Source organism: Mustela lutreola, chromosome 1 (genome assembly GCF_030435805.1).
Source record: "Mustela lutreola isolate mMusLut2 chromosome 1, mMusLut2.pri, whole genome shotgun sequence".
NCBI lineage: Eukaryota > Metazoa > Chordata > Mammalia > Carnivora > Mustelidae > Mustela > Mustela lutreola.
The window spans coordinates 194265402-194280806 of NC_081290.1; positions in this window are offsets into that span (position 1 = coordinate 194265402).

A 15405-nucleotide genomic window follows, 5' to 3' on the forward strand; every position below is an offset into this window, starting at 1 on the left:
TCTCTATTGCACAGAAGCACTCATTTCTGTTGGTATATACCCAAATGGCTAGGCTGTAAGCTTAGCCTTGGTAGATATACTCAGCAGTTCTCCAAAAGTTGTTGAATGCCGGTTTCCATTCCCCACCACAACGTGTAGGATTTCCAGCTGTTCCACAGCCTCATCATCCCTTGGTTTTCTGAGTCCTTTTCATTTTAGTCATTGTAAGGGCGGGGTGGGGGGCAGAGTAGCATCTCACAGAGCTTTGTAACTGACCTTTTCCTGATGACTAATAATGTTGACCACTTCTGTGTGCTTTTTGTCCATTTGGAAATCCTTGCTTATATGTGTCTTTTTAGTTCTTATGTCCCTTAAAATACGTTAGTTATTATTTTGTATCATCATTATTGCCCTTTTTAAAAAGATTTTATTTATTTATTTATTTATTTAGAGAGCTCACACAGTGGGGGAGGGGTAGAGGGAAGGAGAGAGAGAGAATCCCAAGCGGACTCTGCACAGAGCACGGAATCCAATGTGCACTTGATTCCAAGATGCCAAGATCATGGTCTGAGCCGAAATCAAGGGAGATGCTTCAGGGACTGAGCCCACCAGGAGCCCCACTGTTAAATTTTTAAATGATCAGTAGAGCTATCCACTCTCCCAGTATACTTTTTGATATCAAAGTCTATATGATATTCATTTATGAATTCTTAATGCCTAACCTAAGCCTCCAAGCCTACGTACATTTGCTGAGTAAATTAGCAGCCAAGACTCAGTCAATCATGATAAAATGTCGCCATCTGGTGTCAAAAGGCATGAACGAGACACGGAGGGATTGCAAAGCTCCCAGCAGCTAGTTCTTGAGGCATGCTATTTGAACTTCCCTTATATATGATTTTTTTAAATTATTTTTTTTTATTGCCTCTGCGTACTTGTTCTTTCTGATTTGCCATATGTACTTGAATTTTTTCAAGTCTAATATTTAGAGTTTGGATTTGGGGAACTTTTATCTTGGAGTGATTACATTTCTAAAAGCTGAGTGTGATATTTATATCTACAATGATCAAGGCCTACTCTATTCTAGCCCTGCGGTTGGTGCCACCACAAACTCTGAAGTATATTCGAGAGACCTGGGAGCTTATAGGTAAGTAAAGGAGAAATGTAAGAAACCAGAATGAAGTACTGTAATAAATGCCTAAAATAGGTATTTGTCTATTCATTCATTCATTCATTCATCCATTCTTCAACAGATATTTATTGAACACTTACCAGGCACTGGGCACTGTTTGGGTACAAACCACCCAAAAGTGTGTGGTCCAAAAACCGACTGCTCTATGAAAACTTATAGTTAAATTGTACCTATTATTTTTCAAGGATTCTGGATTTACATATATGTGTCCTTCTGTTGTAAATCCCTACAGACAGGGGTGCCTGGGTGGCTTAGTAGGTTAAAGCCTCTGCCTTCGGCTCAGGTCATGATCCCAGAGTCCTGGGATGGAGCCCCGCATCGGGCTCTCTGCTCAGCAAGGAGCCTGCTTCCTCCTCTCTCTCTGCCTGCCTCTCTGCCTACTTGTGATCTCTGTCTGTCAAATAAATAAATAAAATCTTAAAAAAAAAAAATCCCTACAGACAGTGGTCCATTTGAGACTCCAGTCTTTAACAAGATTACATACAAAACAAGGTGGTCCTAGGTTAAAAAAAAAAAAAAAAGTGCTTTTCCATGAAAGGTACTGAGGTGGAGGGGAAGTGGTGAAATTCCCGGTTCTGCTATTACGTATCAGGAACTGGGCTCAGTGTTGGGCAGACAACACCAAGAGACAGCAGAGGACCACGCGGCAATGTTCAAAGGGCCACGTAAGAAGCATTTGAAGGGAAAATAAGAACACGCTTCTTGGAGGATGTGAACCAGAAATCGAGTTTCCAAAATGGAATTAGCAGGAAAGAGTAGGTAAAAGGGAGCCATAGACAGAGTGGGGGTAAGGGGATGCACAGAAGACGCTGCAGCGGTAAATGAACTGCCTGCAGAGCTAAGGTGTTAGTGTTCCACCTTGAACGTGCTTTGGAGCCACTGGGCAACAGGATAGGATAGAGATAATAGGATGCAATTTGATATTTAGGAAGTTTGCGGGCAATTACGCAGAGGATGGGTTGAGGAGGGGAACCGTGGGGAGCAGGGGAGTCTGTTAGAAGGCCATCGTGGTAACTCGCACGATGAGGCCAGGACCATTGCCGCAGGGGAGAGGGGAGAGGGAAAATGAGAGGAAGGCACAAATCCCATCACGGGGTGGGGGGAGGGGTGGGGGGAGGGGTGGGGGGGTGCTGGGGTAACTGGGTGGTGGGCGTTAAGGAGGGCACGTGATGTGTGGAGCACTGGGTGTCATGCACAAATAATGTATCACTGAACATTATACAAAAAACTAATGAGGTACTATATGTTGGCTAACTAAATTTAAATTTTAAAAAATAGAATTAGCGTCACTAATGGGATACAGAGAGGGAGAGGACAGAGTCTGGGACAAATCACAGGTTTCTGCCTGGTAGATGGTGGCTGGTTCCTTTCGAGAAGAATAATAGATTCTTTACTCACAAACCTCCCCACTCCTTACCCCCCCCTTCTTTTTGTTTCTGGAGAGGAATGACCATTTTTGGTATAATAAGGAAAAAGGTCCATGGGCATCGTGATGTACTTTTGTACTGAATTCCTTAGGCACGCTGGTCACTTTTACTTACCTGTTTAGATTTTTCAGGTCAGAATGCCAGAAGGCAAATGAACATATTGCTTCTCAGCTTGACGGCATAGGAAGGCTTGAGGTACAAAGACCTAGACGGTCACAGGCACCCCAGTTTTTGTATAGGCATCTCTTTAAAATACCAAGCAGCAGTAGGGATCTCTCAAAAATTTGAGCTCCCAGATATATTCCTTTTTCTTTCCACCTAATAACACTTAGCTTTGCAGATCTGGCGTCTCTGTGGAGGAAGCAAGCCTCCAGGACTGGGTGCAGCCTCTAGCGGTCACTTTTTAAACTGCAAGTGCACCTGCCGGCCTGGGAGGGAGCAGAGCCTAACCTTGGAGATACTTGGATTTGGATTCCGTTGCTGGCCTCAGGGCAGCTCAGAGTTCAGGCTTTGGTTGGGTAGTGCCAAGCACAGCACGCATTACCCTCAGGTTCCTTCTTCTGTCTAGAAGGGGTCTTACATACTGGCGAAGAAGAATTGTGAGCCAAATCAGAGCCTGAATTTAAATGTCGCTTCTATTAATCTCTAGCTGTGTGCACGTAAGCAAGTTATTGAACTTCTTTGTACCTCAACTTCCTTATTGGTGAAATTAGATAATCAGGCATGATTTCTTCTCAGGTGTATGATTCGAATTCCCCCCCCCCAATTCATTGATTTCCTCTTCCCTGGTACCTATGAAAGTGACCTTATTTGGAAACGGAGCCTTTGCAGATGTGGTCAGGTTGAGGTGAGGTCCTACTGGAATAGGGTGGGCCCTAAATCAATTACTGGTGTCCCGATAAAGAGAGAGAGTTTGGAGACATGCAGACATGCAGACACACACAGAGGGAAGATGGCCATGGGAAGCTGAAGGCAGACATTGGAGTGATGCAGTTATAAGCCAAAAAATGCCAAAGATCGCCAGCAACCACAAAAATCTAGGAAGAAGCAGGAAAGAATTCTTCCCTTCAGAGGGAGCCTTGATTTTGGACTTCTAGGCCCTAGGACGTAGGGGAATACATTTATGTTGTTCTAAGCCACTCAGTTTATGCTAATTGTTAGGGCATCCGTAGAAAACTAATACAATAGGGTTCTTATAAGAAGTAAATTAGTGAACATGGTAAAGCACTTAGGAAATTGACTGGCATATAATAAGTGCTATGTAAGTGTTTGCTCTCATTAGTCCAGAGTCACGTGAGTGGCAAATAATGAGTCTAGATTTAAACTCGGACTAATCACTATGCAATTAAAAATTGGGGAATAAACACATATTTACACGTTTGAAATTAGAATGAAATGTATAGCATGGATGTATCTTTCTAAAATGATCTATCAGCTTTGTAGATTAACTTCCAAGTGACTGATCCCCTTCCAACAAAAAGCTACCGATCCCAATCAAAGCTGATAAGCAAGTTTCCAACCTATTGTTTTTCTTTGGAAAGAACCACCAGCAGCATTTAGGAAGGATTTAGGATTTTGCTGACATTGGAAAAATAAGGAGATAAGAGCAGGAGATTGGGATTTGGGTCGGCAGGATGCAAGCCTATGAACTTGGCGTGTCAGGAATACAGGGAAGGGGAGACTGTGAATTAATGGAGAGGTCCTCACTACCTTTCACGCCAGAGAATTCTCCAGTGGGAAGTCAGATATGCAGGAATTAAGTGGGAATTAGGAAGGGAAATTAAGAAACTAGAAATATATAGTGTGGAGTCAAAATGAAGGGATTACTTAGAAAATACCCACAAACTGGCTAGAAATTTCCAAATCACATGAGAAGAGGGTTTCAAAAGGCATTCTTTGAGAGAAGAAATGGTTTGCATGACAGATGGGTTTTCCCCTAAGAGATAGGAAACTTTTTTTTTTTTTAAGATTTCATTTATTTATTTGACAGAGAGAGATCACAAGTAGGCAGAGAAGCAGGCGAGAGAGGGGGTGGGGAAGCAGGCTCCCTGCTGAGCAGAGAGCCTGATTCGGGACTCAATCCCAGGACCTGAGCCAAAGACAGGGGCTTAACCCACTGAGCCACCCAGGTGCCCTGGAGATGGGAAGCTTTTTAATTATTTATTTATTTATATTTTTTATTTGAGAGAGAGAGACAGTGAGAGAGAGCATGAGCGAGGAGAAGGTCAGAGGGAGAAGCAGACTCCCCATGGAGCTGGGAGCCCGATGTGGGACTCGATCCTGGGACTCTGGGATCATGACCTGAGCCGAAGGCAGTCGTCCAACCAACTGAGATACCCAGGCATCCCTGGGAAGCTTTTTAGGGGAAGATTTCTCTCTCAGTGTAAATGATGGATTCAAGGTGATTAGTACTCCACAGAAGGTGAACCCATAGTCCTTTTTTTTATCACTTTTTTTTTCCTTCCCTTTAATTACTTAAATCTGCCCTTGGGACACAGCAGTAGAAATAGCTGGACCCAGCAGTAGAAATAGCTGGGAAATTGCTGGAAATAGCAATGTGGATGTAGAAGACAATATGGATCGAAGAACATAGGTTTTGTTGGGAGACACGACTGCATGATGACGTTGACAGTACTGTAGCTCTCACAAGGGTTCTGAGATATCCTTGAGTTTTCTCAACTTTCTGGGTGTGGTGCTGGGGCCAGGACCAATATTTATATCCTTTTAACTCTGGGTTCCTGGAGGAGTCGGACGAATGAGTGACATATTTCAGAGTCACTTTGGGTCCTAAACAGCAGGCAGCTTCTGACCCATGGGTGGAGAAGATAACTGGGCACCATGCTGGGACTAGAATGGAAAGACTCAACACATAGTTGGGATATTTGCTTGGGGAAAAAGATAAAATTAAGATTATTTGGGGGGACGTAATTTACCTGTGGCAGAAGAAGGTTTACTTGAGGGATGCCTGGATGGTTCAGTTGGTTAAGCAGCTGCCTTTGGTTCAGGTCATGATCCCAGTGTCGTGGGATTGAGTCCCACATCGGGCTCCTTGCTCGGCAGGGAGCCTGCTTCTCCCTCTGACTCTGCCTGCCTCTCTGCCTGTGCTTGCTCTATCTCTCTCTCTGACAAATAAGTAAAATCTTTTTTAAAAAAATAAAAGAAGGTTTACTTGAAAACGGAAAGAGCTCAAATTATTAAATTTTATAGAATGGCTTCAAATTTCAAGATACTTTAAGGTAATACTACTGGTTATTAGAGGGCTGTCATTTGGTTCTCATTCCATCCCTCTTTTTGGCAGGTTTGGATGGATACATTGAAGGAATCAGAGTCAAGACATATATACATCAATTTTTTTTTTCTCAGTATATTTTGTGCCATAGGGAAAATGGATTTGAAGCAACATCTTCACCCTCAGTGGCTCCTGGAATTGTAAAAGACATAAATATTCATAAGTCTTGAGGAGCTGAAGTGCTTTTCTCCTTGATTCTAGGCATGGTGGAAAGAATCAGTGAGGTCACTGTGAAAACATGGCCAGGGCTTTGCTGATACACAGACATCGTCTCACACAGGGTCCATAGCAGCCTGGCTGGCCACAGGTCCACTCGTGAAGCAATTTGGGTTAATATGACAACTAATGAAAATATTGGCTTCTAAGGGACCTATTAATATCCCCAGCTAACACAGGAGAAACCCTAGAGCTGATAAGTAACTTGCATGCCCAGGTCACAGGGCTAATAAATGATGCAAGTGGGACTCAAATCTAGGTCCTTATCTAGGTCCATTAATCCAGAGTCTGTGCTCTTAACCACTGCTCTATTGTGCTCCTGTCTTAGTTGAATCATCTCCCTCAGCAAAGTTGGCCTGGCCCCCGACCCCCACTTTCTATGCTATTGATCTACTTAGCCCACCTCTTATATCAGGTTAGAGATCAGTCTTTCCGACCAGTTCATGAGTTCTTTGGATGCAAAGCTCTCAGTAATTAATCACTGCACCTGACACAATGGCAGGCACAGAGCAGATGCCCAGTAAATTCTAACGAACGGGCGGATATTATTGTTCTATTCTCCAAGTTCTTCCATCTAGCAACTTAGGCAACACCTCCCTTAGACTGTCTAGTAGATACCTCAAACTTACAGTGTCCAAACCGTACTCCTCATGTTCCTGGCAAGATGTGCTTTACCTAACGGTATCCCCATCCTAGTCAATGGTGTCTTTCTCCCCATTACTCAGGCCAAACCCTTAGCGCGTTCTCTGACTAGTCTATTTCTGTAATCTCACATCTATTGGTAATTCCTGGCAATTGTACTTTAAGTATATGATTTGAGCCCTGCCCCCTCTCATCAGTTCCGCTGCTACTGTTCTCATCCAAACCACGCCCATCTTTCAGGCGGAGAACTGTACCCGTCTGCCCAGTGGTTCCCCTCCTTCCATCTTTGTTCCCCACAATCCATTCTCCCTATCGGCATGTGTCTATGATCGTGGTGAGATCATAGTGCGGTTTGCTGAATGATAAACGCTAGTGGATCCCCACTGTATTCAGAATAAAAGCTCAAATCATTCCAGTGGCTTATAAGGAGTTCCATGCTTTGCCTACGAACATCCCCCTAATCGTACCTCCTACAACCCTCTCCCTCATTCTCTATGCTCCCGGCTCATAGGTCTCCTTGCTGCTTCTCAGGTATGCCAAGCACAAGCTTTCTCAGGGACGTTGGTTGCACTTGCTATTCACTCTAGAATGCCTCCTCTCTTTAATATGCATGATTCACTCCCTTAAGCTCTTGGAAGTCTTTATTCAGTCTCCTCCTCTGTGAGCCTTCCTTGCTTACTCCCTGTGCTATGCCTGGAGTGTGTGCACTACACTTTGCCTGACTAATTCTTCTTCACCTTGTTACGTTCCGGTCTGCTATATAACAGTCATTTAGGGCACCTGGGTGGCACAGTAGGGTCAAGTGTCTGCCTTTGCCACAGGTGGTGATCCCAGGATTCTAGATCAAGTCTCGCATCCGGCTCCCTGCTAGGTGTGGAGTCTTCTTCTCTCTCTACCATTCCCCCTTGCTTGTGATCTCACCCTGACTCTCTCTCTCAAATAAATAAAAGCTTTTAAAAACAATAATTTATTTTGTTCACTCTTTGTCTGCCCTCACCACAATATAAGCTCCATGAAGATAGGGATCTTTGTCTCTTGTTCACTGCCATTTCCAAATATCTAGAACAAAGTCTGTTAAATGATAAGCCTTTTTTTCTTCTTTTTTTAGAAAGAGAGAGTGCAAGTATGTGTGACCAGGAGGGGAGGGTAAGAAGGGTAGGGACAGAAGGAGAGGGAGAGAGAGACCCTTAATCAGGTTCCATGCTCAGCACAGAGCCCAGTACAGGGCTTGATCTCAAGACCCTGAGCCGAAATCAAGAGTGGATGCTTACCCAACCGAACCACCCAGGTGTCCCCATGATAAGTATTTATTACATGATTTCTGGGTGTATGAAAGAGAAGGTGAAGAAACTCACTGCGTAGTTCAGGAAGTGTATGTTCTGAGCTATTGGGTGGGTGTGCTCTGTACGCATTTCCCACTCCGTGATCCCGTTGACTGTGTGGCTTTCTAATTGACATGCCTCCTACTCAACTACAAGCCAATGTTAACTAAGAAAATTCATCATAACAATTATTTATATAGGTCAAGAATTATTTACATAGAGTAGCTTTCTCTCTCTCTTTTTTTTTTTTTAAGATTTTATTTATTTACTTGACAGACAGAGATCACAAGTAGGCAGAGAGGCAGGCAGAGAGAGGAGGAAGCAGGCTCCCCGCGGAGCAGAGAGTCGGATGTGGGGCTCGATCCCAGGACCCCGGGATCATGACCCTAGCTGAAGGCAGAGGCTTTTAACCCTCTGAGCCACCCAGGTGCCCAAGAGTAGCTTTCTCTTGGTCAGCTTAGTAACAAAACTTTCTGCACAAACACTTACACGCTGTTATATTCTCTGTTCATCCGACAGTCTTCTCCATCAGAAGCATCACCCTTTCCTACTCTTTCTGAGCCCATTTCTCTACTTATACACTCCCCATTCTCAGATCATGAACACAGCACTGATAGCAGAAGACAGAAACCTTCTTTGTGGATTTTTCCTCCCTGTATATGACCTATCAGATTCAGTCGTCACCGAAACATTTTGTGCTTTTCATCTCAGAATGTGTTATTTTCTAATGTCCGTCTGTCCACCTGCTCTTTTGATCCTAGCCTCTTAAAGATTTGCTTCCTCCTTTCTCCCATCTTTTGTATTTTTAATATTTCTGGCTGCCCTTGTTCCTTCCCCTCATGGTGTTCAACTTGACACCATGCATTTGCACGTCTAGCTCAGCTCTGGCAAACAGCAGGTGTTTGATGCGTGTTAGTTTCCTTCCTCCGCTGCTGCCAGTCACCCTTACACCCAGAAAAACTGACATCCTTTCTTGACACTGAATCTCCCCAAACTGCCACACTGTTTCTTTCCGTTTCAAGCATTTTCCTTCAAAAGTTCCACAGCTTGTTTCTTCCTCCATTCCTATTGGTTTACCTAATTTTCACCCGTTGGCTCACGTTGACCCAATCATGAAATCAAACACTTTCCTTTAGTTTCCCAGTGCCAGCTTGGCTCCTCTGTGGCATCTGAGAGCACAGACCACAGCTTCTGTTTATAATTTTCTTCTCTTTGGGATTTTTTTCAACACTTCTCTTCTGATTCTCCCCGTCAGCTGTTCTTTCTTACTTTTTTTTTGGTAGGTAGTTACTGCCTTCACCCATTGCTCCTGAAGCCCAGATTTCTCTCCTTAGCAAGTTCTTCTTTTTTCCGTATACACCTTCTTTCTTTCTCATCCAGGCGCATGCCCTGAATTTATTCCTGTTTGCAGATCACTCCCCAGTTTGCAGATCACTCCCCAGCTCCTTTCCAGACTTCTCTCACAACAGATCTGTTTCTGCTTTGTGGATAGCCTAGAGTTGTCTCACACTCAACACAATAAAAAACTGAGCTGAGTATCTTCACTGGTGCATTTGACTTTTCCCGTGTTTCTAACGTGATGATGTCACCTGTCACCTAGATCCCCACAGCTGTTCTATGCATGTTGTGTTTTATTCATCTTTGAATCCTCTGCCCCGCCAAGTTTGCTCTTGATTTTTCTATAAAGGTTACATAAAGCATTTTGATCACCTTGTTGATGATTGATAAAAACTCTCTGATCCCATTCCCCATTATCAGCTTGCAAGGAAAGTGATAGGTGAAAATACTTCATGTTTTTTGTGTCGAGAGGAGGGCTAGTCTTAGAAGACTTAAATAAAAATAGGCATTTTCCAAAACAGCATGGATGTCAAGTAAAAAACTACATTGTGATTCTTGCTTGGAAAATGGTAGAGTACATTATTGATTCTCAACCCCCCCCCCCACTTTATATCCAAACCCTTTTCCATATAAGGAAGCAGTCTCCCACTGAAGACATAGTAAGAGCCTCCTCCCTTTCACTTTTGGGCTCTGCCATGTGATTTGCTTTCACCAGTGTATGTTAGCCGACTTGAGACACAGGCGTTGGCACGCACTGGAGGCTGGGTTTCCCTTGTCACACCTGGGCAAACACTACAGGAGTCCTGCATCAAGGCTTGCACCATGGGGGTCCAGGGGAAGAAGGAAAGCCGAGGAGCCCCAGCTGCCCCACACATCACCAGGCAGAAGCAAAGCCACGCCCCCAAACCCAGAGAAGATCTGCTTCTGGAAGTCTAGACTATCTGCGGATACAGAAGATATGTGCTTATGGTTGAAAGCCACCAAGTTTTGTGTTATTGTGTGGCAGTAGTTGCCTGATATAAATACCAACATCTATTTTTAGTGGCTTTCTTCTTCCTTCTTTTGAATTGTGCCTCCCTTCTCCTCTGCTTTATTCTAGACAGCATGCTCATGTAAAAAAAAAAAAAAAATGACTGGCTTTAGGAGTCACCGTCCTGATGTTGAACCCATCCCACTAATGATTATAAACTGAATAAGCAACTTGGCTCCTTTCAGACTTGGTTTTTTAAACCTGTGAAATAAGAATAAAAATAAAATAAGAATAAAAATGAGTGACTTGTGTTAAGCATCCAGCATACAACAATCAGGTTATACTCAGCAAATGAGTGGTAACTGACCGGAAGGGGTTACAAACAGAACAGGTGTTCCCCGTCCCTTCCCTCTCCTATCCTGTTCCTTTCTCTCTCAAACACACTCTTCTCCTTAGGCTCAAAATGGATCTCTCAGTACTCGACTCAGTACTGAGATGGTCACTCTCATTCCCCTTCTGACCATACCCACTTTCCAGGGACAAGTCATTGTAAAGAGCGCTTTTTTATGTTCAGCTTTCTGATCATCTTTAAGGTCGTTTTTGTGGGTATGTAATGTTAGCCTGGTTTTTCAGTGAGGGCATTTAATCCATTTATGTTGAATATAGTAGTTATATATCTAGCTTTTTTAGCTTCTTGATCTACCTTATTTTTTTTAAAGAGAGATTTTATTTATTTATTTGACAGAGAAAGACACAGCAAGAGAGGTAACACAAGCAGGGGGAGTGGGAGAGGGAGAAGCAGGCTCCCCTTTGAGCAGAGAGCCCGATGCGGGGCTCGATCTCAGGACTCCGGGATCAGGACCTGAGCCGAAGGCAGATGCTCAACTGACTGAGCCACCCAGGTGCCCCTTGATCTAACTTTTTATATTCTCTTGTTGCCTTCATTTGCATTAATCTTTTGCAAGTTCATTATTTTCCCTCTATTAACTTGTCAGTTACACATTCCTTTACTATTCTTTTAGTGGTTACCCCAGAGACCATAGAATATTACTGTCCAAAAAAACATAGTACTTCACCACTTTCCCGATAATGCTAGAACCTTAGAACATTTTGACTACATCCACTCTCTTCATCTTGTGCATTATTACAAGTATTTTAATGCTCATAACATTGTTTTCATATCAGTATGATTTCTATTTATCTACATGTTTACCTTTCTGTAGTTTATTATTTACTGTATTTCCATCTCTTATTCAATATTGCCAGAGGTTTTAGTCATCTTTTCATAGAACCAACTTCTTTACTTTGTTACTGTACTTTTTTGGTCATTACTTTCTGTAGTTGTCTCCTTTCTATGTTATTTTATTCTTTTACTTAAAAAATTTCCATAGGGTGTCTGGGTGGCTCAGTGGTTAAGCATCTGCCTTCGGCTCAGGTCATGATCTCAGGCTCTCTGCTCAGCAGGGAGCTTGCTTCTCTCCCTCTGCCTGTTGCTCCAAGGTCTGCTCATTCTCTCTCTCCCTCTCTGCATCAAGTAAGTAAAAAAAAATTTTTTAAATGTCTTAAGTGGAGGAGCACCTGACTGGCTCTATGGTGGCATGTGTGACCCTTGATATCAGGGTCATGAGTTTGAGCCTGACAATGTGTGTGGAGCCTACTTTAAATAAATTAATTTAAAAAAATTTTTTTAATTCTTAAGTTGATCATTTAGTTCATTAATTTTTTAGTTTTTCTTCTCTCGTAACCCTCTAAATACCATTTTCACTGCATTCTGCATGTACTGATTAGCAATATTTACATTTCATTTTAGTTCTAAGTATTAGTAAGTTTGTATGTGATTTCTTCCTTAATACAAGAGTTATTTAATGCAAGGGTTTTTTATGTGGGGATTTTGAAGTCTCCAAACATAGTAACTTACAATTCTTGTTTTTGCAGGTTTTCAAACAAAATATATTGTGGTCAGAGAACATCATCTATGTAATACTCACTTGCTAATTGTTGAGAATTACTTTACTGCACTCTACAATTATTTTAAGTGTCTTATATCTGAGAACAGATATTCTATAATTGTGAGGCATGGATTTTTACTCTCCATAATTATTAAATTGTGTTGTACAAATATGTATCCTTACTGATTTTTCCATTGGCTTGATCTATCAATAACTAGGGAAGTGTATTTAAGTGGATCACTAAGGGGATGGTTTTATCAATTCTCCTATTTAATTCTACCAATTTGGGACATATAATCTGAGGAGACTTCGTTAAGCACATGGAAATTTAGACCTGTTATACCTTCCTGGTGGATTAAACTTTTAACTATGTAGATGCCTTACTTCTCATTATGCTTTTTGTATTAAAAAAAAAAAAACTTTTGTCAATATTAAAATAATTCCCTTAGCTTCTTCAGGTTGGTATTCTCCTGGTATATCCTTTTCATTCTTTGAATTGTTCATTGTTCCTATATTTTTCTGTATCTCTGATATGTAACCTATTGCTCTAATCAACTGTTGAGCCCACCTAAATAATCTCTTTTACTTAACCAATATTTTATCTGTTTTCTTCACATATTTGGGCTTTCTGCAACTTTTAGTTCTATTTGTCCCATCTTTAGATGCTTATTTTTTGCCTTTCTTTGGACAATATGAGTTACTTCCCTACCTTTGTTTTTAAATTATTTCTAATTTTCCCTCCACTGTTTAGAATATTATTTACTCTATTTCCTGTAATGAGTATCCTTGATATTGTACAGTGCATACTTAATAATTTAATGTAATAATTTAATAGTGCATACTTATCCAGAGCTAACCAACATATTATAGCTTTTGTCCTGAACAATTCATGAATGCTAACACACTCAATTTCTGAGCACCCTACCCCAATTTACATGCTATTTCTGTTCTCTAGTAATTTTTTATTTTTTTTAAAGATTTTATTTATTTGACAGACAGAAATCACAAGTAGGCAGAGAGGCAGGCAGAGAGAGAGGAGGAAGCAGGCTCCCTGCTGAGCAGAGAGCCCGACGTGGGCTCCCAGCGTCCTGGGATCGAGTCCCACATCGGGCTCCTTGCTCGGCAGGGAGCCTGCTTCTCCCTCTGTCTCTGCCTGCCATTCTGTCTGCCTGTGCTCACTCTCTCTCCCTCTCTCTCTCTGACAAATAAAAATAAAATCTTTAAAAAAAAAATCAAATTGCATTCCCTCTTGTCCCCTTTTACCTGAAATTTCCATGAGCATACACATATAGTAAGAACAGAATCTGTTCATTATAGGATGTCCTTACTTTTGTCGTGCTGACAAGAGTTGTTTCTTCTTGTTATTAAGGATCATTTACAGCGACTGGTATCTAAAAAGAGATCAAGGGGCGCCTGGGTGGCTCAGTGGGGTAAAGCCTCTGCCTTCGGCTCATGATCCCAGGGTCCTGGGATCGAGCCCTGCATTGGGCTATCTGGTCAAGGGGTAGCCTGCTTCCTCCTCTCTGCCTGCTTCTCTGCCTGCTTGTGATCTCTGTCAAATAAAATAAAATCTTTAAAGAGAGATCAAAACCTGTCCTTGCCTGCTTCTCGGGGCTTCTCCAAGGAGGAATCAAGTTATGCCACCTACAAGGAGATGTGCTCAAGTTTGAGAGCATCTGCCAAAACAGATTAGTGAGTACATGGGTAGGGCACCCATTTTTCGGCTTTTAGTCTGTTACCCACAAATCAGATTAATGGGTCAGTTGGCCAATATCACTAGAAATTTAAGGAGACAGAAGAAAATATTTATGTATATTTCTCTTAGGGAAATTTATTGTGGCTTGAAGAAATACTTTGGTTAGCTGAAGATGTTAGAGGTAAAATTAAAAAATATCTGTGTGGAAGACTAGCAAATTATTCAGGTGCGTGGGATATAATAATTCACTATTTCTCAGCACAGCTTTTGTTCTCCAAAACCACCACAGGGTCAGATTAACTCTCACTTGGGTTGCTGTCCTTCCTGGGAGCTTGGTGAATCAAAATGGCCTAGGAAAGGGTGCACACTAGCTTGTCACTTTCCTCATGCAATGGGCAAACAAGGAGATTGTTGCTCTGACATGAGACTTGGAGCGAATGGTTTCTGCCAACTTTGCAGAACTCAGTGGGGTGTTTTCTTGTTCACCACTTTGTTGCTCAGTGAAAAGAATGCATTTTCTATTAGATCTTCCGGTTGAGCTGGGCCCTAGAGAAAGTGGTTTTTTTGTTTTGGGTTTTTTGTTTGTTTTTTAGCTTGCTTTGGTTCTTGCACTTCAGTGTCCTCCAGGGGGGTTCCTTGGAGAGTTCACTAGATTCTGGTCTAGACTTAGAGGCCTAAGTTCCAGATAATAAAAATATATTCTGCCTGATCTCTTCCCATTTATTTCTCTTCAGTAAGTGGGATGGAGAAGAGGCTCAATATTCCTTGGTTGGTCCTAAACTAATGGCCAAAAGCACAAATATTTTAATTTCATAACTTTATTAGCATGTGACTTCATAATTTCCAACCATCTACTGATTTTCTTGAGTTGTTGATTCGAGTACTTTATAGCTTCCTCCAAATATTATCTTTAAAATCCTCTTTGTTCTCCAGAAACTTCAATTTAGTACGGTATTCAAGAACACCAGTATTCAACTGTTTACAAAATTCTATGGGGACCCCCCCTTGAGGGTAGCCAGGGCCCAGCCCCTTCCCCTGTTCAGGTGTAGTCTCTTGCTCCCCACAGGTTCTAGCAGAGGCCCTTCTGCTGCTAACTGCAGCTCTGCTCATGCTCGGGTTTAGGAGATGGCACGCCCCTCCACGAGACCAAGAAAATAAAGTGTTTCACAAGCAAGCAGAGATTTAGTGTCTGCATATGTGACTTCGCTGGGGAATTGGGAATAAAAGAACTATTTGCTGTGCCAACAAACTAGACCAGTCTCTCGCTTTTCCTCATGTAGAATTCTCTCGACAGTTTCTCACTTATTGCAGTAATGCAGGTAAATCAGTGAACAAAACCACTGTTCTGTTAGAACGAATTTGTTCGGTTACCTCCAGAGTTTTATCAG